Here is a 26,562-nt window from a genome sequence, read left to right as displayed (position 1 = left end):
TTGGACAGGTGGGGTAAAAAAAAGTCTATACCTCTGCAACTCTTGCCATTAGATTCGTGAATTGTCTTTTTTACATGCTTAAGTATCAGCAGCATGCTTTGGAGGCTATTAAGGCTAAACTTAGAGATATTCCTTCCATGACGGAGAACAAAGATTTACAAGACTTACTGAACTCTGCCACTTTAGTTAATTAGCATTCACTTCATTGTGGTTTTGACACTTTGGAGGCTTCCTGCAGAGCAGCAGCCAATGGTTCTGTAATTAGAAGGCATGCTTGGCTCAGGGACCAGCCTCTTTCTGAACCTGTTAAGTCTAAATTGCTGGATGTTCCTTTGCACAAGGACAATCTTTTTGGTAATAAGACTGAGGAGGTACTGAAGAAGTTGGAGGATAAGGCAAAATCTATGCAAGCTGTAAAAGATTTCCGTCAGGTTCAGCCTCCTCGGTTTAGTAGGCATTATCCTTCCAAGAATTGGTCTTTCCCTAATCCTGGCAAACAAGGTCACTCTAGGCCTAGGGGTTTCAGATCTTCCAGAGGGCAGGCTTCTGCACCTCAAATGGCTAAGCAATGGCATTCTTCATCTGCTAAATCGGGGAGTTCTAAGCCAGCTCCCCAAAGCAAACATTCTCAATGACTCCGGCCTTCATGTGCCTACCTCTGCGGGCCCTGGGTTGCCTTTCAAACATTCTTAATGACTCCAGCCTTCTTGTGCCTACCTCTGCGGGCCCTGGGTTTCCTTTGGGGGGAAGGTTAACCAGGTTCACAGAGGTATGGTCTACCATCACAGACAACAGATGGGTGCTCAATATAGTAAACCAAGGTTACAAGTTTTACTTTCACACCTTACCTGTTTTACAAGGGTACCCAGACATACCAAGAAATCTCAGGGCAGAGGTAGAAACTCAACTTTCTTCCTTACTGACTATGGGGGCTATAGAGCCAGTTCCTGCAAATCAGGCAGGCCTAGGTTTTTATTTAAGACTTTTTCTGGTACCCAAGAAAGGGGGCACCTGGTGCCCTATTCTGGATATGTCTATTCTAAACACTTTTCTGGTGATTCCCAAATTCAGGATGCTCACCCTTCAGCAATTACTACCAATGCTGGGCAAGGATTTATGGCTGGTAACTTTGGATCTAAAGGAGGCTTATCTGCACATCCCAATAAGGGAGAGTTGCAGGCAGTTCCTTTGCTTCAGGGCTGGGAAGCAACACTTTCAATTCTCAGCATTGCCCTTTGGCTTATCTACTGCTTCCAGAGTTTTAAACAAGTGTCTGGCTCCAGCCATTGCCTTTTGGAGGCAGAGAAACATTCAGATTTATCCTTTCCTGGACGACTGTCTCATTCAGGCAAACTCCCCAGAACAGCTAGAAAAGGATTTGGATTTTGTGAAGAACACTCTCACCTCTTTTGGTTACACTCTCAATGAAAAGAAGTCAAAGTTGGTTCCTACAAGGGAGATTGTTTTCCTGGGAGCGAGTCTGAATACATCCACCCAGATGGTATCCCTCCCTCAACAGAAGCAATAAGATGTTTCGGCTTACTTCATGAACTTGACAAGCATGACCCAGCTGTCTGCAAGGCAATTCCTGCAAGCACTGGGGTTCATGGCTTCATGTATTTTGATGATCCCACATGCAAGGCTGCATATGAGAAAACTTCAGTGGTACCTCAAGAATCTTTGGTGTCAACACACTCGGGGCTTAGATTTGATTCTTCCCCTGATTCCCTGTCTACAAATGGAGTTCCTCTGGTGGGCGACAGCCTGTTCTCAGAACAAGGGTCTGCCTTTCCGCCCACCTCCTGCCAGCCAGACACTCACCACAGATGCCTCAGATGTTGCATGGGGGCTCATCTGGAAGGCAGAGGCATACAGGCAACTTGGAGCAACCAGCAGGTTCATCTACACATAAACTTAAAAGAATTGATGGCAGTGCAGCAGGCTTTGCTGGCTTTCAAGGACCTACTCTACCCTGGGAATCTGCTGATCAGGACAGACAATACCACAGTCATGTGGTACATTAACAAGCAAGGGGGGACTCACTCTTACCCCTTGTACAGACAAAGCATGAGACTATGGTCCATAGCAGCATCCATGGGCTTACCACTCGGGCATCATAGAAAAGCTCACCAGCTTAGATGTAAACCCATATGTCACAAGATGGGTTGCAAACTGGCTCAAGGACAGAACACACAGGGTTAGAGTTGCTGGTGCCATGTCAGACTCTAAGCCGGTCACGAGCAGTGTCCCACAGGGCTCAGTCCTGGGCCCCCTCTTGTTCGGCATTTATTTTTCTGAAGTGCAGGCAAACATAGGGGGATTGTGGCTGACAAAATTTGCAGATGACTGCAAACTGGGCACCATAATTGACACTCCATCAGACACAGACATCCTCCAGAGAGGTCTCATAGAAATGGATAACTGGTGCCAGAGCCATGGCCTTAAGCTAAATGCCAAATAAATTTATAGTCATACCCTTTGGGAAAAACAAGGTAACCCCTAATTACCACATAGGTGGTAATCCATTAAACACGGAAGAAGTTATCAGGGACCTGGGGACCCAAGTTGACAGTAACCTCTCTTTTGACACTCACATTGCCAAAGTGGTTAGGAAGACCTTCTACATTGCCCACCTGATCATGAAGGATTCACATCCAGATCAGGAGAGGTCATTGTACCCTGTACTCTTCACTTATCAGACCAATGATTGAGTACAACGCCCCATTCGGAATGTACCTTACCCGACACCTGCAGCAGTTGGAAAGACCCCATAAGTTCCTCACCAAAAGGATAAAGGGGCTCAAACATATGTCATACGATGCCCGACTGAAGAAACTCCAGCTCTATTCAGTCGCATACCGTCTGCTCAGAGGTGATCTGTGCCTGACATACAAGGCCATGTCCAACCGGAATTAATGGACATGCTCCACCTCAAAAAAATCCAAATCCACCAGAGCCACGAGAGCAAGAGACTTAAACCTCAACACAGATATAAATAGGACGTGCTGGAGGGACAGATTCATCACCCAGAGACTCCCTACACTATGGAACAGAATCCCAGTCCATGTGAGACAGAGCCCCTCACTGACTCTGTTCAAGAGAAATCTTGACGAGTGGATGGGAGATCGTAGGTTTACCCCTGGAATCATCTCTGTATCACTGCTGGACAGAGGCACAGCAAACTAATGGGTATAGTATTCTCATCCTAAGGGGTGGTGAAAGCCACACACACTCTGGCTAGGCTTATAAATGCCCTAGGTCAGATAGCCTAGTATGAACCTATGAACCTATGAACATCTAATAGCCCAGTATCTCCCATGGAGGCTAAACTCCTTGGCGGATCATTTAAGCAGACATGTTCTGGACCCTCACGAGTGGCAACTGAACAAGGACATTTTCCATCATATCACTCATCATTGGGGCACCCCACAAGTGGATCTTTTCTCCTCTAACACCAATCATCTCCTTCCAACCTTCTGCACCAGGGAGTTTCACAACAAAGCTTGGAGGGTGGACGCGTTGTCCTTCCCATGGACACATCTCTCAGTTTATGCATTCCCTCCTCTGCCTCTTCTTCCCAGAGTGCTGGTAAAGATAAGGGACGAAAAACCAAAGGTGATTCTGATAGCTCCAGATTGGCCCAGGCAGCATTGGTATCCCCTCCTTCGCAGCCTTTCACAGGCTCAGACTTGGCATCTTCCCCTGGTACCAGATCTGTTGGTTCAGGGAGGGAGAAAGTTCCTTCATCCTCGTCTTCAAACTCTGCATTTAACTGCCTGGCTAATACCTTAAATCTTTCCCAACAGGTGGTTGAAGTTCTTCATGAGGCCAGGAGGCCTAGCACCAGAAAATCCTATGCAGATAAATGGAAACGATTTTGCGTTTGGATGCTGGCTAAAGGGGAAGACTCTTCTCATCCTTCTCTTTCCTTCATTCTTGACTACCTAGCAGGACTGCTTAATGGTGGGCTTGCATTTTCTTCAATCAAAATTCATGCTTCAGCAATTTCGGCTCATTGTTCTTTTGAGCAACCCATTTTTTCTCACCCCCTGATGAAACAGTTCCTGAGGGGAGCTAGTAATCTTAGACCTCCCAGAATATCTCATGCTCTTGCTTGGGATCTTAATTTTGTCCTGGAAAAACTGACTCTGCCTCCCTTTGAACCAGCTGCCTCTGCAGATGTGAAGTTTCTATCCTGGAAGACTGCTTTCCTTTTAGCTATTACTGCAGCTAGAAGGGTAGCTGAGCTGCAAGCCTTAATGGCAGTAGAACCTTTCATTATTTTTCATTCAGATCAAGTTTCTCTGGAGAACTAATCACTCCTTCATGCCTAAGGTAGTTTCCAGTTTAACCCTTAACCAATCTATTCACCTGCCTACATTTTTCAGTAATCCCCAGAATAAAGAGGAAAAGATTCTGCACTCTCTTGATGTGCATAGACAGCTGAGATTTTACTTAGGACTAAATCCTTTCGAAAATCTGAACAGTTGTTGGTTAGTTTTGCTCCTGGGGCTCAGGGTAAAGCTATTTCAAAACAAACCATCTCCAAATGGATTGCTCATTATATTCACTTTTGTTACCTGCAGCATGGGAAGGTTCCCCGTCAGGGTATTAGGACCCATTCTACTAGAGCAGCCTCTACCTCTGCTGCCTTTCTGTGAGGTGTGCCTACTAAGGACATTCTAGAAGCAGCTACTTGGTCTTCTGTTCATACTTTCACAAAGCATTACAATCTATCTTTGTTTTCTAAATCCAGGGCTGGTTTTGCCTCTGCAGTTTTGCATGGCCTTCTTACAAACCCTTAATCTGTGATCCTTCCTCCCCCCTCTGTCTTTTTCCTGGGCTTTGGGAATCAACCCATATGTGAGGACTGCAACAGTGAAACACGAAGGACATACTACAGTTTTGTACACTTACCATAAATGTAGATGTTCGTGTGTATTCACTGTTGCAGTCCTGGTTTCCCACCCTCCAGTCCCCCTTTTTTACTAAGGCACAGACTATATAAATTTTAATTTTTTTGTATGACGTGTCCAGGGTGCTTCCTTCCTGGATTAGCCTTCTTTTGGGGGCTCCTGACAGTTAAGGCAAGAAAAACTGAGAAAATGGCATCTGCTGCCTCCCTTTATATCTGACGTTCTGACATCAGTTTTACAATCGGCGGCAGCTGACGTCATATACCAAGGACTCTGGTATTCGGGCTGACTGAGGGCTACTGGGAGCCAGATAACCCATATGTGAGGACTGCAACAGTGAATACACTCTAACATCTACATTTATGGTAAGTGTACACAACTGTACTTTTTTATTGGTGCATGATCTGAAATAGTTATTGGATGTGAGACAAAGCTTTCAATTAAATGCACATTCCTGTGAAATATAATGTCTATCCAGTATAACCCAATTATTGTACCATGAGAAATAATATGCAAATTCTGTCAGTTCCTAGTACTGAATTCACATCTTCCATACCAAATATTTCATATTTTTTTTCAGAAATTTATCCATTTTTTGGTGTATTTTCCCTTCTGTTTCTCTTTGATACATTCTCACTATTGCAAATAAAGTTCCAGTCCCCATCTATAAGATGTTAAGTTGTCTATCTCGCCTTCATTCTTGCTGGATGGGTTCCCACTCTAAAAGCTCGAGAGTTGGTTCCACCCGAGGCTCCCCTTATATCCCACAATGCTAGGCGAGAGTTACCTCAGATCTCGTTTGCCGCTACAGCTTCGAGGTTGGTTGCTTCTACCGGTTCCTGGTGAGTACTAAATTTTTCTTGAAAATTAGTCTTTAAAACCCCTTTTAAGTTAATATTCTTACTTAGTTAGTGTAGGTTAGAATACTTTATTCCCGACCCTAAATTTTTTCCGTTTTTCCCCAAGAACCTTTGGTTCTTCCATTGGGCCTTAGGCCTTCCTTCCCTAGTGGAGTGTGTTTTTTGTAGTTTATTCTAGTTTATTGTAGTTTTAAATACTAGTGTTACTACTAATTTTATTGTGTTTTCCTGACAGGGTATAACTTGTGTGTTTGTGCGTGTTTGTGTACACCTGTCAGTCAAAATGTCTAAAGAAGCAAAGGTCTCTGGATTCAAGAAGTGTGATGCGTGCTGTCAGAAAATGTCTCTGACAGACGCTCACACTTCTTGTGTCTATTGTCTGGGGCCTTTGCACCTGCAGGACTCCTGTGCTGTGTGCCATGGCTTCAGCCCCAGGGTCCTGCAGGAAAGAAAAAATAAATTAATTCTTAGAGGCTTACTGAAGCCAGAGGATTCCCTGTCTGTGTCAACAGGAAGCCCTCTAAGGCATCGAGGTCTCGGCTCCGGCTTCTGAGCCGAGACCTCAGGTTGTTCAACCTTTGCCTTTATCGGCTCCGGCTGGAGCCGATAAGTCTCAGTCCACAGTTTCTGTGGCTCCGAGGTTATTGAGGTTCCCGTGTCGGCTCCGACCAGACCTTCAGAGCCGACGACTAGGAAGAGGTCCAGGTCACCATCTCTTGGCTCCGTTCATTCGGCTCCAGGATCTCCCCTGCTGTCTGAACGGAGCCAAAGGTCTCACTCCTCTAGGTCATCGAGGCTGTCGGATCATGACCTTCAGAGGGTAGTGAGTCGACTACTTAAGTCCGAGGCACTAGCCCAGATGCTTCAGAGCCCGACTCATCAGTCGATGCCTGCCCCGGTCCATCAACATTTTCCTCCTTCGACTCTCTTGAGTTCGGAGCCGGGTCGTGTCGGAACCGAGACTGTGATTACGTCGGAGCCGATACAATTGTCTTCGGCCCGTCGTCGGCTCCGCTTTCTTCTTTGGAGGAATCTCGGCGGACTTGGTGAGTGGCATCGGACCCTTGTCCGACCCCTCTCCTCTCGGGCTTCGGCGCTGGTGAGTTCGGCTCCGACATCGGCCTCGGAGCCATCACTGTCGGTGCCGTGGGGGTTCTTAGCTCCTCGGAGCGGGACCTCTGGCTCTGCCTGACAGGGGTGCATTCGAGTTCATGCGGAGTGTGTTAGAGCCTGGCCTTACTCCACAGTCGGCCCCGTCGCCTCTATGCTGCCTCAGGGTAAGTCGACTCACTCCCTCATCCCGGACCGCAGAGAGCCAGCTCCTCAGGAGCCCCTGTGGGATTTCATCCTCTTCCGAGGCCTCTCCTGATTTGGCAGAAGAGCCCCTCGGAAGAGGAAGTGTAAGAGGAAACACATTGACTCACCTGAGTCTATCACGCCAGACACAGATTTGGATGATTCTGAGGGTTCCCCGTTCCCCTTCTGAAGATGTCTCATTTGCAGACATTCTGGAGATCCTGAAACAGAGGGGAAATTGGCCAGCCCTCAGCCCTTCGGAGGACGAATCTGTGTATCTTGAGGCGTTTGGCTCTCGTCCTTCCACCTCCTGGGTGTCCCTCCCTTGACCCCTCATGCAGGTGGTTGCTAAGAAGGCATGGACGGCTCCTGATTCAGTGGACCCCACTCCCAGGAGACCCTCTAAGTTCATCACAGCTCCAGCAGACAAGCAATTCTTAAAAAAAGGAGTTTCTGTGGATGCTATGGTGGTAGCTGCTGCCACAAAGAAGGAACTGGCTGATCCTTCAGTACCTGTCCATCCACCTAACAAGGAATCTAGGTCCATGGATAGGAAGCGGATGTTCTCCTCAGCGACATTTACCATGCTCGCTGAACTACCTGTGCCATTTCACTGTCTTCAAAGGGACTTGATCAAGGAAGCGAGTGAAATGTTAAAGGAACCTACAGCTGCGGTTTCCAAGATAAGATGAACACGCAGCTGGCTACCCTTAATTCCATATCCAACTCCTCCATGCCTCCTTTCTTACGGCCGATGGAGCGGCAGAGCCGCAGGGACAGGTGTGGCCTTACCACGCCTGGATGCGGCTATGCAATTTTGGACCCTTTCAAGACGTCTTTCACGAACTCCCTTTTGATGGATCATCTCTCTTTGGTCCTCAAGTGAAAGAAACCCTGACTAGGTGCGAGACTGATGGCAAGACCCTTTCTGCCATCGGAGTCCGCCTTCCAGGCCTTACCCCAAAGGCCAGAAGGGTGGAAAGATGTGGTTCCGTAAACAATCTCAAGGGACTTCGCCTGACGACAGAGTCGTTTTCCTACCAAAGGCAGAGGTGGGAATAACAATGGTAGACGCCCTAGGGGCAGGGGTCCACAGAACCAGGGCAATCGGAAGCCTTCCTGACAAGCCCTTTCAGCATCCCTGAGGTGTTGCCCGACTGCCCATCTTCGAGGCAGTCGGGGAAGATTGTCACTGTACCCAGAAGCCTGGCTATCCCTGACTCAAGACAAATGGGTACAGTCCATCATTTCGGCTATTCTATCCCCTTTCTTCGCTTTCCAAATCAGTCAAAAAATCCCTTCCAGATGTTCCACCCGCTCAAAGGATCTAGCAGCTTTGGAAATTTCAAAACTGCTTGCAAAAGAGCAATTCAACCAGTGCCAGCAGACCAACAAGGATCCGAATCTACTCAAGGTTCTTTTTAGTTCCAAAGAAAACAGGGGACTGGAGACCGATTTTGGATCTCAGTGTCTTGAACAAATCAGTCAAGAAAACAAGATTTCGGATGGTCACGCTGCAATCCATCCTTCCCCTTTTGGGCAAAGGAAACTGGATGTGCTCTATAGACCTTCGATGCGTACTATCACATAAAATGAACAGACGCTCCAGAAGATTCCTCCGCTTCAGGCTGGGAACCAGTCATTTTCAGTTCAGGGCCCTGCCCTTTGGTCTCACCACTGCCCCGGTGTTTACCAAATGCATGGCAGTGGTAGCTTCTCACCTGAGACGACAAGGATTCCAGGTGTTTCCATATTTGGACGACTGGCTCCTCACAGCTCCCACCAAGCATCTCCTTCTGATGGCCAGAGATTATACTTGTCGCGTTTGTCAAAACTGGGTATTTCAATAAATTGCGAAAGTCTGTTTTGTCGCCTTGTCGTACTATTACCTACATAGGCGCAAATCTAGATACTATAAACATGTCTGCAAGGCTAACACCAAAGGATATCAGACATTCACAAATTGGTATCACTCCTTCTCAACAACAACAGAATCAAAGCCAGGTTAGTTCTAAAGGTGTTGGGAATCATGGCAGCGCCATACCTCTCCTTCCATTAGCCAGATACCACATGCGGATCCTTCAGTGGATGCTTTTTACTCAATGGTCATACCAGGAACTTCCAATGTCTCACACCATTGTGATCAGGCGTGCAAAAGCATCTCATGTGGTGGATGTCTTCCCCAGCTACTGTCGGGAAGACCCTTTGTTCCACCTCCTCCGTTGCTACACTGACAACGGATGCCTCCCTGATCGGGTGGGGGCATTATCAGGGCAGGACAGTCCAGGGCACATGGCAACCAAACGAATGCCACTTGCACATAAATGTTCTGGAGATGAGAGCAGTGTTTTAGCGTTGCAAGCCCTTCAAGACTCTCTTCCCTTGGGAACAATTGCAATCCAGACAGACAATATGTCTGTAGTGTGGTACATCAACAAACAAGGCGGAACCAGATCATACCCCTGTGTCGAGAAGCACTCAGACTGTGGCAATGGGCGATTTCTTCTCAGCGTTTTCTGATAGCAACGCACATCCCGGAAGTCCAATCACATTGCGGACAAGTTGAGCAGAGCTATTCTCATGCCTCACGAGTGGTCTCTGAAAGACTCTGTAGTGAGAGAAATTTTTCTCAAGTGGGGCCAGCCTTGCTGCGATCTTTTTGCTACTCCCCAAAACAGCAAGTGCAGAGAATATTTCACTCTATTCCCTTTACCAGGCCAACCCAGCAGAGACGCTCTAGTCCAAGTTTGGCCCGGGACTTCTGTATGCATTTCCTCCTTCCCACTGATCTCTCAAGTAATTCAGAAAGCTATCGCTCAGAAGGCATCCTTGATCCTCATTGCTCCTTACTGGCCTCGACAAGTGTGGTTCCCCTTTCTACATCGTTTTCTCTTGAGCGACCGTGGAATCTGGACCTAGTTCCAGATCTTTTGATCCATCAGTCGGGTCAGTTTCTCCCCTCGCTGGACCTCACTGCTTGGTTCCTCCAGTTCCAACCGTAGCCAGGCTTCCTCAATTATCTCACTCTGTTAGAGATATATTGATAGCTTCCCATAAATCTTCCACTCGAAAGATTTATTTGAGTAAGTGGAAACGCTTCTCATATTGGGCACAAGGAAAGGACATAGATCCTTCCACCGCTTCCATCCAACTAGTCCTTGATTTTCTAGCTGAACTCTTCCATGCAGGTTCATCTCCATCTACACTTAAGGTTCAATTGGCAGCTATTTCTAACTTCCATGTGGGTATTTCTGAATCTGCCCTAATGTCCCACAAGCTCTGCAAAGCCTTTTTGAAAGGAGTTTTTCTTCTCAGACCTCCTATAAGAAATCCTCCTTCTCCTTGGGACCTAAATTTAGTTCTTGCTTCTTTGATTCTTTCCCCTTTCGAACCTGCAGCTTCCTGTTCCTTGAAATTGTTATCATGGAAAACTCTCTTTCTGGTAGCTATTACATCAGCTAGAAGAGTTTCAGAACTTCAAGCACTCAGTTGTCGTCCTCCTTATCTTTTGTTTCATAAGGACAGAGTATCCAACTAACCCGTCCTTTTGCCTAAGGTGGTCTCGACATCGAATCTAAACCAAAGCATTGACCTCCTGTCGTTTTTCCAGAGTATTCCAATAGGTCTGAACAAAATTACACTGCCTGGATGTTCATCGTCAATTGAGGTACTACTTGGATAGAACAAAACAATTCAGAAAATCTGATCAGCTGTTTGTCTCCTATGCGGAAAGCAGAAAGGGACTTTCAGTTTCAAAGGTATCATTATCCAGATGGCTAACATCTTTGATTTCCCTGGTATATGAAATTAGACAACAAAATTGCCTAATAAACCTAAAGCCCATTCCACCAGAGCTTTGGCTACTTCTTTAGCCTTCCAAGACAGACTGCCTATTGACACCATTTGTGCAGCGGCTACTTGGGCTACTCCTCACACTTTTATTTTTCATTATAAGTTGGATTTAGCTTCTAGGCATAGAGCTAACTTTGGTTCCACTGTTCTCAGGAGTCTGTTCCGTTAGGCCACCCGGGACAAGGTGCTAGGGACGCGGTCCCATCCAGCAAGAATGAAGGCGAGATAGACAACTTAACATATAGAAGTTATGTTCTTACCATAACGTTCCATGTTAGTTGTCTTCTTCTCGCCTTCTTCTTCCTCCTTCCCCCTGGCCTGGACAGACCTAGAGGAGTTGTGATTGTGACCTCTCTTTCTACCACCTCTTTCTTAGACATATGCTATTTTGCATATTTTCTGGTTCAGGATGTAGGTCACCCTTCTTTCTTCCTGTGGTTAGAGGTGGATTCTGTTTTACAGTTATACTGTTACTATTATAAGCTGGGGTTAGCTTACAAACGAGATCTGAGGTAACTCTCGCCTAGCATTGTGGGATATAAGGGGAGCCTCGAGCCGGTGGAACCAACTCTCGAGCTTTTAGAGTGGCCATCCAGCAAGAAGAAGGCGAGAAGAAGACAACTAACATGGAACGTTATGGTAAGAACATAACTTCTATTTATATTCCCTGCTGAAAGCTGATGATTTCTCCCAAAAAATTCTTAAGCTCCCTAATAGCATTTTTTTTGGTGAAATATAAATACATACCAGCATAAACCTCTTCCCCTGCCAATACCCCCCTTGTTACCACAAAACTAGCCTTATTGTCTTACTTCCTCCACTATCATCATTGAAGTCCCTCTAGAAACCAGAATAATTGCTCCCTTTATTGATATATACCATTGATTACAACACGCTGTTCAGAATTATACAACACTCCTTTTCATATGGATTAAGACAAATCCACAGATAGCCTTAAAAATAATAACCGTAATTTCTAGCTTCAGTGAGTCAGGAAGTAGCTAAATCCCTCCATAATAACAAAGATTACCTGACAAAACATTCCTGATTAATTTGTTTTAATTGACATCTGGAATGCCTTTCAAGAATGGACTGGAGCTTGTAGAAAGTGTAACATGCTCTGTTGTACGTCTGATAGCACTGCTAGTGTACAGAAAGTAATCCTCAAAAGATATGACTGAGAGTCATCGAAATGTATTTTACCAAGGATATCTGAAGTATCAATCCAGGAATTTTTTTTCCCTAATCAAGGAACCCCATAAAGACTGTTAAAGCTCAGTAGCTAACCTAAGTATCTCCCGAAAAATACAAGTAATCTTTAATACCAAAATGACATCAGTATAATTGAAAGCTTTAGTAAATACCACCTTCCCAGAAACTGACTATCTCATGGCCATTGTCATATAAGATGAAGGTGATGGTGAAAAGTGTTTATTAATAAATCCAGTAACATAGGACTGAAAGGGCAAACTTGCATGACACCATTAAAAATCCCACTAGTCTTATCCAGCATCCCATTTACTAGCAGACTTACCCAACTTTCAAAAGTAAGAGTTTGAATAAAATGTTTGATTGTACTCCCAGTTTTATAAACCCCATGATGTAGATGACAGGCATGTGAGACATTATCAAATGTTTTGTTATATCACAACTAATGAAGTGATCCAATGAACCTGGCTGCACATGGGCCACAACTCCTGAATGAAAAGCTACAGTTGACCAATATCTCTGTCCTTCACAAGGCCAAAAATGTCCAGTTCTGCTAATCTGTCCAAAACTGACCCTAGTCTGAGCTGCATAACATTCGCCTGCAGTTTATAATTTTGTTCAACATGGCCGAAGGTCTCCAGCGGCAAAAGGAATTTCTTTTTCTGATGTTAAATGTAAACTTGACAGTGCCACCCCCTAAAGAAAAACCTGGACCCAGTTACCATCCATATTAACCCAATACAGCCTTGTGCAAACTGAAGTTCTGACAAGCATGCATTCCCAAGTCAGTAGGCAGAGAAATAGCTTGACTCACATGTAAGTTTGTCAAACAGAGTTCAACTACTTGCACAATTTCAGACTGGAAAAAAAAATCCACATCAAGAGAATTAATCAAACTTGGTATCATATCTGTCTGTCTTCCATTTTGATACCCCATAATGGGAAACTTCTGCTTTCTTACCTTTAGTAACAAACCTGTAACAGTGCAGCTATTGGGGCATAGTTTTTGTCATATAGAGTCTTCTTGCAAATATTGTTGAGAAATGAGCACCAAAGTCTGGTGTAAATGGTGGAGGCGAAAATTAAAGCAGGTGGGGTCCTGTCTAATCATTTCTGCTTGAGTAGAGTAACCTGGCAGGGGTGTCCTGTTTCCCCTTTGTTGTTTTCATTGGATTTAGAACCATTGGCAAAGAAAATAAGAGACTCAGAAATTCATGGATATAATTGGTATAGTAGTCAAGAAAAGCTTGCTCTGTTTGCAGGTGATATTATTTTATTCCTGACAAAACCAAAAAAGGACATTACAGTGTTGTGGAATATTTTAAGACAGTTTCAGATCTTCTCAGGATACAAATTTAAAACAAAGGCAATAGAGGTAGATTATGTACCCACACATAAATTGGTCCAGCAATATCCATATTTATGGGGACATGATAAAATGAAGTATTTAGGAGTATGGATTAAAAATGACTCTGTTGTGGCAGCTAAGGATATGTGGGAGGAAAACCTGAGAAACCAGAAGCTTTGTTGTATGGATATGGATAGTAAGATACAAGCAGATGAAATGTTTTTAGTCTGTTTAGTTTTATACACAGGTCAAGCATATTTTTATCATCTAGAGGAGAAGTTGTGGATAGCAATTAAAATAGAGCTAAAGGATGTTCTCTGGGAGGGGAAGATGGCAAGGGTCAATGGGATAAGCTGATTCTTCCAATAGAATGAGGACTAGGACTACCCAATTTGAGGGGTTTATTTTAGAGCAACACAGTTAAGTCTCTTCTACATAGCACAAGCAGAAAACTATAATTCAAAGTGGAAAGGAATGATGATACAGGGAGGAAACTCAAGAAATACGGAGAGATTGAGATTTTAGATGCAGACCCTTAAGGAGAATGACAACAATCATATAGAGTATTATATTCATAAAATAGCAGAAAGTATCTTAAGAACTAAGCCAGCATGGAAATGACGAAAAGAGATTCTGTTGATAGGGATGACTGCAATTAGGGATATAGACAATAGGCAAGAGGGAGCTGGAATTTATTGAAGAAAACTGGCAAAGGATTTAAGGTATTGGGAGCAAATAACTATAAAGGAAAAGTAAAAAAAAAAAAAGGGATGAGGCCAAGAATTTATTTGGACTGCAGGTTAAAGATTGCCTTCCCTATCAAGGATTGATATCAGAACATAGGCAAAGAGAAAGAAATGGGGTGGGGGGGGTACATAACAAAAGACCTTCTCTGGCAGAGTTTTTAATAGAATCTAGAACAGAAGCTGCTGTTACAAAATAATTAGTAGAGCATATAGAATACTGCATGACAACTATAAGAATCAATTGGAGGAACTTAGAAAGGGTTGGGAAGAGAGATCGGCTAAGCAATTCACAGAGACAATGGGGGGATATATGTACATTTGCCAACTGTGCAACAAAGTCTAGAAGATTTAGGATCTTTGGAAGTGTTTACATAAGTATTTTTATACCCCAAGTAGACTCAAAGAATTTTTCCTCAGGTAGACAACAAATGTTGGAAGTGTGATGGGGAAGAACGGGGTAATTGGGAACATATTTTCTGGGAATATAATGAGTTGTCAGACTTTAAAGATTCCCTGCAGACTGCTCTGTCAGAGATACTGAGTGAGTAAACTAGTATAACCTAAGGAAATGACCTTTTTGAGCTAAGATACAGAATCTGAATTGCCTAGACATAGTAAGGGCTTGCTGAGTCTGATTATGGTGGCTGCCAAAAAAGCAATTACTAGAAAATGAAAATCAAATCAAAGTCTAAACCAGCTTTAGTAGAAGAAGTGAATACAGTAACATAGATAAAGCAACTTGGATTGGGAACTTTAGAAAAGGGAAGGAGCAAACAAAATGGGAATTATGGGAACATTATATGCAGAGGAGGAGCAAGGTTTAAAAAAAGGCAGAATTTGAATGAGCTATGTCATACTTAATTGAAAATGATTGGATATATTATAAGTGGTGTGTAATGTTTGCAACAACAGTTGTCTCAGTAGGATCTGTAATGCATAATGTTTGTAACGAAAGTTGTGTTAATGTGGTTTGTTTTACATTTATACAAATGTAAGATGGTCTATGTTATATGTAATAATTTAATAATTTTTTTTGTTAAAAAAAAGCCTGGTGTAAATGTTTTACATATCAGAAGTTAGCATTACAAGGAGTACTGACAAATTTTCATCTTTAAGGCCTCCCACCAATAGAGCAGGAAGAATAAAAGGATCTCGTATCAAGATGCTTTTTCCACAGAGCTTAGATCAGAGTTGACAGAATCAAGGTTTAGCCACTCATTATCCAAGGAAATACCCAAGATCTTATGTATTTGAACAGAACTAACCAAAGAATAAGAAACAAACAAAGCCCTGGGATCAGCAAAATAGCATGCCACTGCCTTAATGCCACAATCCAAAAAGACAGCATTTATAAAAGCTAAAGCAGTAATATTATGTCTGTCTTTATGCCTCCCAGTGACCACCAACTCTTCATCTTCTTCTTCTTTTCTGGTCACCCAACTGACCCATTCATTCCCTTTAGCCAGTATAAGTGAAGATCAGGTTGATTAGGGAGAGAGCACCATACCGGATGCAGGAATAATTAAGTACTATTCTCCTACCCCAATTTCCAGACTCATTCTTTGACTTCCAGATTGTAAGGCAAACATCCCCACTTTCCATGGTGACATGCTTTTCTTGGGCCCTGCCCACAAGAAGCATGCAAAGGGGCATTATGAGAACACACTCTGCCTCAACATATGTGTCACCTGTTCCTTGGCCCCACCCTGTTATGGCCTGACATTCACTATACTGTACTCTCCAGAATCCTGGCAACACAGCTGTGACACTCCTTTCCAACATTTAATCCCAGTCTGCCTTCCCCAGGAGAAATGTGCAGGCCACATCACTTCTCTGGCTACTCCAGTGCCAGGGCTGCTAATCAAACTCCAGTCACCTGGGTCACAGTCAGAGCTGTAATCAAACCCCAGTCATCTAGGTCATGGTCAGAGCTCTAATCACACCCCATTCATCTGGGTCACAGTCAGGGCTCTAATCACATCCCATTCACCTAGGTCATGGTCAGGGCTCTAATCAACCTCCATTCACCTAGGTCATGGTCAGGGCTCTAATAAACCCCCATTCACCTACGTCATGGTCAGGGCTCTAATCAAATCCCATTTACCTGGGTCATGGTCAGGGCTTTAATCACACCCCATTCACCCGGGTCACAGTCAGGGCCGCATTTTTTTGCACTTTGGAGTCAAGCAACATAATTTAAAAATGTTACTTAACTTTATATTTTTAGTTATTTAATATACTTTTTCAGAATGATCTTACAAGAGAGAATTAATGAGAACATTTTTACTACCTTTATTACTAAGACAGTTAAATTTTGCTAAGTATAAGTGACACTGAGTATTCTGTTGGTGCAGAATTTTATTTTTTCCAATCTATGAGGCATGTTATAGTGTTGTAGTCCAAATGATTGTCTGTCTAATATGCTGAAGTGCCATCACAGTGAAAGATTGAGCATTTTCATCTAAATATTCATTCCTTTAGTTCAGGAGTAAGGATCTTAAGATTGGGCATGTTGAAAATACCCTGAGGGATAGTAGGGGATCATAGAGACATATTAAGTGGTTGTGATTTCCCTGGGGGAAACCATCACTTATGATTTGTGAGAAGGGACAGGTCTGCTTGGTGGGATCATGCCCTGTGAATGTGAAGGAAATCCTCTGTGGACAGCCTATTGCACATCCCTTCCCAGCATCCTACTGTGTGCATGTAGTAGGTAGAGATGGGGAAAAAAGATAATCTTCGAACCATGCATCTGAATGATGGTTGGCCCTCACCATGATGACAGGGAACATCTAGCCCAGTTGATCAATGATAGGATGATATTCGACAGGAATGAGGAGCAATGTGTGCAAAAACATTTTTTTTTAAATTACAGGATTCGTAAATGATGTCCTGGATGAGTGAGCCTGAATGTGCAAGACATATACTACATCTGAGATCATTATGTATTGGACTGATGTCCTTCAAGGATGCATCTGCAGTCCTAACAAATGGGTTGTCCTGCCTCAGGCAGCCCCTCGGTCGGCCGGATTCCAAAGTCTGGGTCTGGCCTCGGCTGATGTTGCACTTCACCCGACGTCATAGCTGCTGTCAGTTGGGTATAAAGGCATCAGCCGACGCCATTTTCCTCAGTCTTTCTTGCCGCGCGGTGCCCGAAGCAGAAGCTGTTCGCAAGTGCCGGTCAGTCAGAACCAGAGATTACTACTACCGAAGACTTCTAAAAAGCTAAGTACCCCGTTGGGGACTCTTTCTTGCCTCAGCCGATGTCAGAAAAAGTAAATAACTGTTTAACTTGTGGGAAACAAATACCTCATAAGGATTTCCACTCTTACTGCCTTCCTTGGTTAGGCCCAGACCATGACGTAGCAGCTTATCTAGCCTGTGCTTCCTTCAACCGACGGACACTTAGACATCGGTCGGAGTTTGCAGAGGAGTTTTTTGGCCCCGCTTTTGCTTACAACATGCCGTCGGAGACTCCGACTTCACAATTAGCTAAAAAGCGTAAGGAAAAGGACCGACACTCGTGGTCCGCGGTTTCGGCCGAAACCACGGTTAAGCCAACCGCGAGTGTCTCGGTTTCGGCTGAAACCGAGTCCTCGGTTCTTCCTTCGGCCGAAAGCATGCCTCCTACAACCGAGGCCTCACCCAGCATGGCTGAATCTGCTACTGAAATTCCACCTGCTGTTGCAGGTTCTCAGGATTTTTCAGATACTATCCCCTTAGACATTTCTACTGCTGCACGTGGAGCTGCTAGGCCCCCTGCATCCATGTCTATCAAGGCTTTTTCTAGGGCTAAAGCAGCTAAATCTTCTAAGGCCTTGCCTGCTAAAACCCCCTCACACAGGCCTAGCTCTAGTTCCCAAATGCTCAGCCTGGCAGAGGATCTCATTTCTTTGATCAGGGGATCCCAACCTCACCCTGACAGGGCCTCTCATCCCCCTCCAGAGAAGAGGCCTAGAGCAGAGCCCCCTGAGCCAGTTTCAACAGATTACTCCTCGGATGATTCAGAAAACTCAAACCCTCCAGAAGGCCCTTATTCTCCATATGAGGACTCTGATGCAGAAGACTCCATTCCTTCTGCCTCTCCTCCTGAGGAATTTTCTTTTGGGGAAACCTTGCATGCTATGAGAGAGCAATTTCAATGGCAGGGCCAGGATTTTTCAGATTCTCGGAAAAGGCTAAGGACCTTTTTACATTTATCACAGCATAGGCCTTTAGCCATTCCTCCAGTACTAACAGTTGTGGATGATACATTTAATGATGCTTGTACTGCCCCTGACCCTCTTCCCCCGGCCCCTGCTAAGCCCGACAGATACTACAGGGTCCCGGACACACATTATCACTTGTATAAGGCTCCTATTGCAGATCCTGAAACTTTTTCACAGGGCCCCAAAGCTGTAGCAGCTGCCTCTGCCAAAAACCCCCTCCCCTCTGAAAGAGAATCTAGAGCATTAGAGAGATGGGGTAAAAAAGTTTATACTTCTGCTACTCTTTCGGCTAGGGCCTTAAACTGTCAATTCCACATGATTCAGTATCAGGAATTTTTGTTAGATCAGCTAAATAAAAAACTGTCCTCTCCTGAACCTTTAGACCGTAAGTCCCTTCAGGATTTGGTACATAACACTCAGCAGGTCAGTAATCATTCCTTAAAATGCGGCTATGATGCACTGGAGGCTTCCTTTAGATCAGCTATGACTGGTACAGTGATCAGAAGGCATGCATGGTTAAAAGAGCAATCCTTACCAGACCATGTAAAGTCAAAGCTCCTAGATGCTCCCATGGAGAAACACAGTTTGTTTGGCACCCCTGCACAGCAAGTGTTAAAGAAGGTGGAAGAAAAAGCAAAATCTGTCCAAACAGTCAAGGATTTCTTACAGGTCCAGCCTCCGAGGTTTAGTAGAAATTGGCCTTCGAAGAATTGGTCCTTTCCAGACACCTCCAGAGCACAGAGAGGCAGAAATAGGCGCCCAAGAGGCAGAGGTCAATCCAGAGGTGCCTACAGGGGACGCCAGTGGCAGCCTAACAACCAGAGAAGTACTGCCACAGATCCAGCTACTACCACTTCCACAGGACAGTCACAGTGACTTGACTCTGATACCGCCTACCAGGGAACAACTGGAAGCACCCTTAGGCGGAAAGCTAGCCTTATTTTCAGTAAACTGGCATTACATTACAGGAGACAAATGGATTTTACAGACAATAGACAAAGGCTACAGGTTTCACTTCCATACTCTACCAAGAAAGAGAGGAATGCCAAACCTACCACCAAACCAAAAAACAAACGCTCTAGGACAAATCAAACACTTACTAAGGATGAGAGCTATAGAAAAGGTACCGTCTATGGAACAAGGACAAGGATTTTACTCCAGACTTTTCCTGGTACCAAGAAAAGAAAACCAATGGAGACCTATTCTCGACCTGTCCACTCTGAACACATATCTCATTGTTCCAAAATTCAAAATGCTGACCCTACAGCAACTTCTTCCCATGCTGGGCAAGGAGTCTTGGCTGGTGACTTTAGATCTCAAGGAGGCATACCTGCACGTCCCTATACGACCAGATTGCAGAAGATACCTCAGATTTCTTGCAGGATCAGAGCATTATCAATTCTCAGCATTGCCCTTTGGCTTATCTACTGCCCAGAGTATTCACGAAATGCCTGGCATCAGTAATTGCTCATTGCAGGCTTCAGGGAATTCAAATTTATCCATACCTGGACGACTGCCTGATACAAGCGGACAACAAGATCAAATTAAGAAAAGATTTGGAAAAGGTTATTCACCTATTGCAAGCCCTGGGATACACAGTCAACATAAAAAAGTCAAGGCTGGTACCATCCCAAAGGATAACATTCTTGGGTACAGAACTGGACACATCAAATCAAATGGCATTTCTCACAGCAGAAAAGCAAAAGCAACTACCACTCTATTTCATGGCATTAACAACACAGAACCAGCTTACAGCAAGGAAAGTCCTGCAAGCCCTGGGTTACATGGCATCCTGCATAATATTGATTCCACATGCCAGACTACATATGAGGAAGTTGCAATGGTACCTAAGGAATTTATGGTCTCAGCACAAGCACAGCCTAGAAACCCAAATTCCAATAATTCCATGCCTGAAGCAAGAATTCCTGTGGTGGGCTCAGGCCTGTCAGTTGAACAGAGGACTACCTTTCCACAGCCCTCAACCAAGCCAGACTATCACCACGGACACCTCAGACCTCAGTTAGGGGGCACACATGGTGGACAAGTGTATACAAGGCCTATGGACACAAGACCAGCTGAACCTACACATAAATCAAAAAGAGATGCTGGCAGTGAAACAGGCAATTCAGACATTCAGACCATTTCTTCAACAAGGTCATTTGCTGATAAGGACGGACAACACCAGAGTCATGTGGTATATCAACAAACAGGGAGGCACACATTCATATCCTCTATGCCGGATGGCAATGGACCTGTGGAATGTGGCCCTGAACCTCAACATTCAGCTCCAGGCCATATTTGTGCCAGGAAAAGAAAATATATTAGCAGACACCTTAAGCAGAACTACCACGGATGTCCACGAATGGATGCTGCATCCAGACATCTTCAAATCCATTACAAAGAAATGGGGGCTACCAGAAATAGACCTGTTCGTATCCCCACACAACCACCAATTGAGGAAATTCTGCACAAGGACATACCACCCACTTGCTTGGAAGGTGGACTCCCTATCCTTCAGTTGGGAAAACCTGACAGCATATGCATTCCCACCTCTTCCTTTGATGCACAAAGTCCTACTGAAGATCAAAGAAGATCACCCAAGGATCATCCTGATAGCTCCAGACTGGCCGAGGCAGCATTGGTACCCGCTACTGAGGAGTATGTCTCGGGCACACGCATGGCCTTTACCTCTAGTTCCTTTACTGCTAACACAGAACAACTTCAAGATCCTGCATCCAAACTTGAAAACACTGCAGCTAGCTGCTTGGAATATTACATAAAACAAAATAACCCAGATTTATCTCAGAGGGTTAAAGACATTATCCTGGAGGCTCGCAGACCCTCCACAAGGAAAACTTATTCAGCCAAATGGAAAAGATACCTCATTTGGAGTGCAGCAAAAGGAGAAAATGTATCATTAGCAAACATAGCTAACATCCTGGAATATTTAGCAGAACTTTTCCACAATGGCCTGTCTTACTCCTCCATTAAGATTCATGCATCAGCAATTTCAGCAGAATACAACATGGATCCTCCAGTCTTCTCTCATCCTCTACTCAGGCAGTTTCTGAGAGGAATTAAAAATGTAAAGCCTCCAAGAAAGCCACCTTTGCCTACATGGGACCTGAACTTTGTGCTAGAAAAGTTAACACTTCCCCCTTTTGAACCAGCAGCAACAGCAGAATTACAGTTCTTATCTTGGAAAACTGCTTTCCTGCTTGCAATCACTTCAGCAAGAAGGGTTTCTGAATTACAGGCATTAATGGCAGTACAGCCCTTCCTTATCTTCCATCAGGATAGAGTGTCCTTGAGAACTAACCCTACTTTTATGCCAAAGGTGGTCTCCAGGGTATCATTGAACCAAGCAATCCACCTACCAACATTCTTCCCCAACCCACAGAACAGGGGGGAAAGACTACTACATACCTTGGATGTGCACAGGCAATTGAGGGTATCATTGAACCAAGCAATCCACCTACCAACATTCTTCCCCAACCCACAGAACAGGGGGGAAAGACTACTACATACCTTGGATGTGCACAGGCAATTGCGCTACTACCTGGACAGAACCAAGAACAATAGAAAAACTGACCAGCTTCTGGTAGCATATGCAACAGGAATGGAAGGAAAAGCAATTTCAAAACAGACAATCTCAAAATGGATAGGAAATTGCATTAGATTTTGTTACTCTTTTCATGGAAAGTCAACTCCAGAAAACATCAGACCTCACTCCACAAGGGCTACAGCCACTACTACAGCTTTCTTACGAGGATTGGCTACCAAAGACATTTTAGAGGCTGCTACTTGGAGCTCCGTGCATACATTTGCCAAGCATTATAACCTACCTTTATACTCCAGATCCCGAGCAGGTTTTGCCACTGCTGTTTTGCAAGGGATCTTAACTACACCATAATCTTCTTAGTGCCTCCTCCCCCAGTTTGGCTATGGTATTCTACCCATTTGTTAGGACTGCAGATGCATCCTTGAAGGACATAGTACAGTTTTGTACCTACCATAAATGTAGATGTCCGAGAGGTATGCATCTGCAGTCAGGATTACCCACCCTCCTTCCCCTCTGTGGTACTCCTAGGGTATTTGCTCATCTTTTAGCTAGCTGGGGGAATCTATTATGGTGTATTTGTTTGTATATATGTATATACATGTTTATTTTTGTTTGCTCTCTACTGTTTGGAATCATTTGCATTTATCCAAATTTAGCCTTCCTAGAGGGCACCTGGCATCTGGGGCAAGAAACACTGAGGAAAATGGCGTCGGCTGATGCCTTTATACCCAATTGACAGCAGCTATGACGTCGGGTGAAGTGCGACATCAGCCGAGGCCAGACCCAGACTTTGGAATCCGGCCGACCGAGGGGCTGCCTGAGGCAGGACAACCCATTTGTTAGGACTGCAGATGCATACCTCTCGGACATCTACATTTATGGTAGGTACAAAACTGTACTTTTCCTTTGCTAAGGTACGGCAGTCACAGAGTTGTTATATGCAAGTTAGCAGTGGCTTTGGGGGTACAGGGCTTGTTCCACTACAAAAATAATTTTAAAGCACAGCAGCTATTGTCAACATATACTACCCTCCTGTAGTCTCTCTCACTCTTTAATAATACCAGCACTCACATTTACAGGTCTTGCAATCAAAAAAAGAGAGCAATCAAATGCTGGAGGGATAGATTCCTGTCCAGGAGACTTCCCATACTCTGGAACAAACTACCTACCTATATCAAACAAAGCTCCTCATTAGCACACTTCAAGAAAAATCTTGATGATTGGATGGAAAATAGGACATTCACCAAAAAAACATGAAAACCGAAAAACTACTATTCACCCCAGGGATTACCTCTGTGGCTTTGCTTGACAGGGCCACAGGAGAATAATTTTCTTGGGTGGCGAAAGACAGGGTGCCTTTTTGGCTAGGCTTATATAGGCCCTAGGGCCAATAGCTAGTACCTACCTATGAACCATTGCTGTTCTTTGAAATACATATTGAATGCATTGAAAGACAAACTCCAACAAATTCTTGTATTATTTCACATTTTGTTTCCAATGAAGGAAGGCTTCAGTTCAGTGAGAGGAGTGATCCTGAAGCACTACATGGCAAAATGTATGAGGGATGGTATGAAGAATCTGAAGTGGATAAACCAATGAGTGGCTGTTGACAAAATGACTTTCATTATTTAAAGATGGGCAGTTTGTTTTTTCATTTTAAGTACTTTGTATGTAGTAGTGCGAATGGGTATGGACAGCCTCCTTATGCCCTGGTATTAGTTATTGGACTAAGAGTGGTTGGGCTCCCAATTGTCCATGGAAGGAATTAAGATGAGGGCCATTAAAGAGTGTGAACTTTTCTTCCTCTTAGGTATTTCAAATTAGAGGGGACTCCCAATGCATACAAATGGATTTATATCACATGATTGAGGCCAAAAAAAAAATCAAATTCCAAACACGAGAAGCTATCCCTAAAACCAACACAAACCTTTGTAAATACACTATTTTTGAAAAAAAAAAAAAAAGAAAATTACTAATCTTTAATACGATGAGTTTCTGAGGAGGCAAGCTGCTTTACACCACTCCCATGCTGGGGGCTTCTCTGTAAAAGGAAAAAACTTCAAAGACCAATGCACGTTAGGTTCAAGCAAGGCACCCTTTATTACTTGCAGCAAGGAGACAAAGCATGTAGGTACAGGATTTGTCTGGCTCTTTGATGATCAGTATGTTATTCTTATACAGTTCTCTTCATGTCACACAGAAAATGTTACTATTCTATTGCTGATGTAGTTGGACACAGCTTTCTGTATGTTTCACAGAAAATGTTACCAGACTTATTGCTGACATGGTCGGATTATTTGCTGTCTTGCAAAAACATTTTGATAAAAACAACCTGGCCTTGGGCTTATTTTAGCCCACCTTAACATTTAAATTCTTCAGTTGTACAGTTCTAATACATGTGTTACATTTTGTCTAGATTCAAGGTACATTTCTAGCTTTGGTACAAGTAATGGTTTATACTTTCAAGCGTCTATTGTTTTCTTTATCAAAGCTTCTAGCAGCTGCATATTTTCTCATGGTATAAGCAGGAATGAAATATCTCTGTTAAGTTTCATGACATTAGCAGAAATTAAATGTCTCTTGTTAAGTTTCTAATAGCTGTGCAGATTCATGCAGTGTGAACAGAATAAATGTATTAACCCTTTTAAACCTCGAATGCGCTAAGCATGCATATTACTATTATATATTTTTCTAACATTCTCCACTACATCCCTTTACTTAAATTTACTAACACTACAGTGAAGTAACCATAGAGGAAGGACAGTGACCATCTACATTGAAAATTCATCCTGTTGTCTTTGCACAGAATTGTAGTTTGTACTAAGCAGAAATCAAGTTGCAATCTCAGTTCAAATAGTTGGAAACACTTTACCAACTACATCCATAACACAAAAATATTAAGTAATCTGACATATAAGTAGAATCCCACTTAAAAAAAGACAAAAAAGGTTGCTGAAAGTGTCATTTGATGTATTTGCTCCAACTAATCTGTTGTCAATTGAGTAACATGCTCCCAATGAAATATTTAAATAATTAGCCACTGGTAAACCAGGCACTTCTATTGTCTATCAGAATAATAGGCGAGTCATGAATGATAATGTAGTACAGGGCCCTGTGAGAGTCAGTGAAGATAACAAACTTGGTTATGGAGATTATCTTTCTACATCAGGGAAATAGAAATCTAGAGTAAAGTACAGTATTTAACTAATCAGATTATTTGTTTTTCTTCTTGCACGGATTTAGGTGAAGAGCACTGTGGCACTGCTTACCAGCATGTGTTGCAGCTCTTCCTTTGGAGTCAAACCTTGGCAGGAGCAGTTAAAGTTGTGGCTTCCCTTTTCATCTTGTACTAGAAAAAGCCTCGCAGATGGTCATACAGTCATCATACTTTGTGTGTGTGTATATATTGTGTTTGTATGTGTGTGCACACTCGTGCAAGTGACATCTGTAGAAGAGGGTAGTTTTTGCCTGATTTTCAAAGTGGAACTGAAAAGTAAACCGTGATTACTTTTTTTTAAATCTGATATAGTGTTATTTTAATGAAGAAAAGGTAATAATACTGTTCCTGTTTAGAATGATCACATTTCCAGCTTGGCATGCTACAGTCTTCCATATATCAACAGTAGAGAGCTACCTCATAGCAGCAATGGATGTTTTGTTTTTCTTTTCTGTGTTCACCACTTCAATACTTGCCATTTTCCATGAAATGAGTGATGAAATATTAGGCTCTTTAGAGTATAAATCAGTTTTCTTCAGTGTATAAAGCTCCCCTTGTGGGAGACTGTGCCTCCTGCTGTCCTTAAGTGCTCTGAGTGTTTGAAACCTGGAACAAGTTGTATGTAATATCCACCCAATATTTTGTTACCACTAGTCGTTTCAGTGAACTTGGATTTGATGACATTTTGTATAGTTTGATATAGCTGGAATAAACAGAATTGCTCCTGCCACATATTTTTACTTATACTTCACAGAACCAAGAAGCCACTTTTTTTGTCTTTCTGGCTTCCTTCATCCTTATCTTGACTGTGTGAGCTCATCTCTGCCATAGATGTCATCCTTCTCCAGAGCTGCCTGATTCAGAATTATAGTCACTAGTCAAAGGGGAATAAATGTGTACATAGTTTTTTTTATATGTTATGACACAGCATAAAATGCGACAGAAAACAGAGTACTACAGTCGGAGGACTGGAATCAAACATGTAAACCCCAAACAACATGAAACAAATGTGACAAGTAAACAGTAATGTAGTGTGCAAGTAATATATATCCAAATAAAGTGGCCCTGCTAAATGAAGAACTTTTTCAGGGACCAGCCTCCCACTGCATTCAGTGCATACCTTTTCATCTTCTTCTTCTTCTTTCGGCTTTTCCCGGTTAGGGGTCGCCACAATGGATCATCTGCCCGCTCATGATTGGCAGTGGAGTTTTACAGTGTTGAGTTGCCAGCCCAGTGCCCAACCATCTACAGAAGGCACACACTCACACCTAGGGCCAATTTAGAGTATCCAGTCCACCTACTGCATGTCTTTTGGATGTGGGAGGAAACCAGAGCGCCCGGAGGAAAC

General features: G+C 43.6%; 1 protein-coding gene across 1 annotated transcript in view; it reads left to right on the top strand.

Moving 5' to 3' along the window:
* LOC122806225 (interleukin-20 receptor subunit alpha-like) overlaps window positions 1-26,562 on the top strand; it is a 764,186-nt gene that overhangs the window by 484,639 nt on the left and 252,985 nt on the right. The window lies entirely within an intron of this gene.

Source organism: Protopterus annectens, chromosome 1.part1 (genome assembly GCF_019279795.1).
Source record: "Protopterus annectens isolate FY-2018-M chromosome 1.part1, PAN1.0, whole genome shotgun sequence".
NCBI classification, from domain to species: domain Eukaryota; kingdom Metazoa; phylum Chordata; order Ceratodontiformes; family Protopteridae; genus Protopterus; species Protopterus annectens.
The sequence above is the reverse complement of the archived record's forward strand: the minus strand, read 5'-3'. Positions and strand labels throughout refer to the sequence as shown.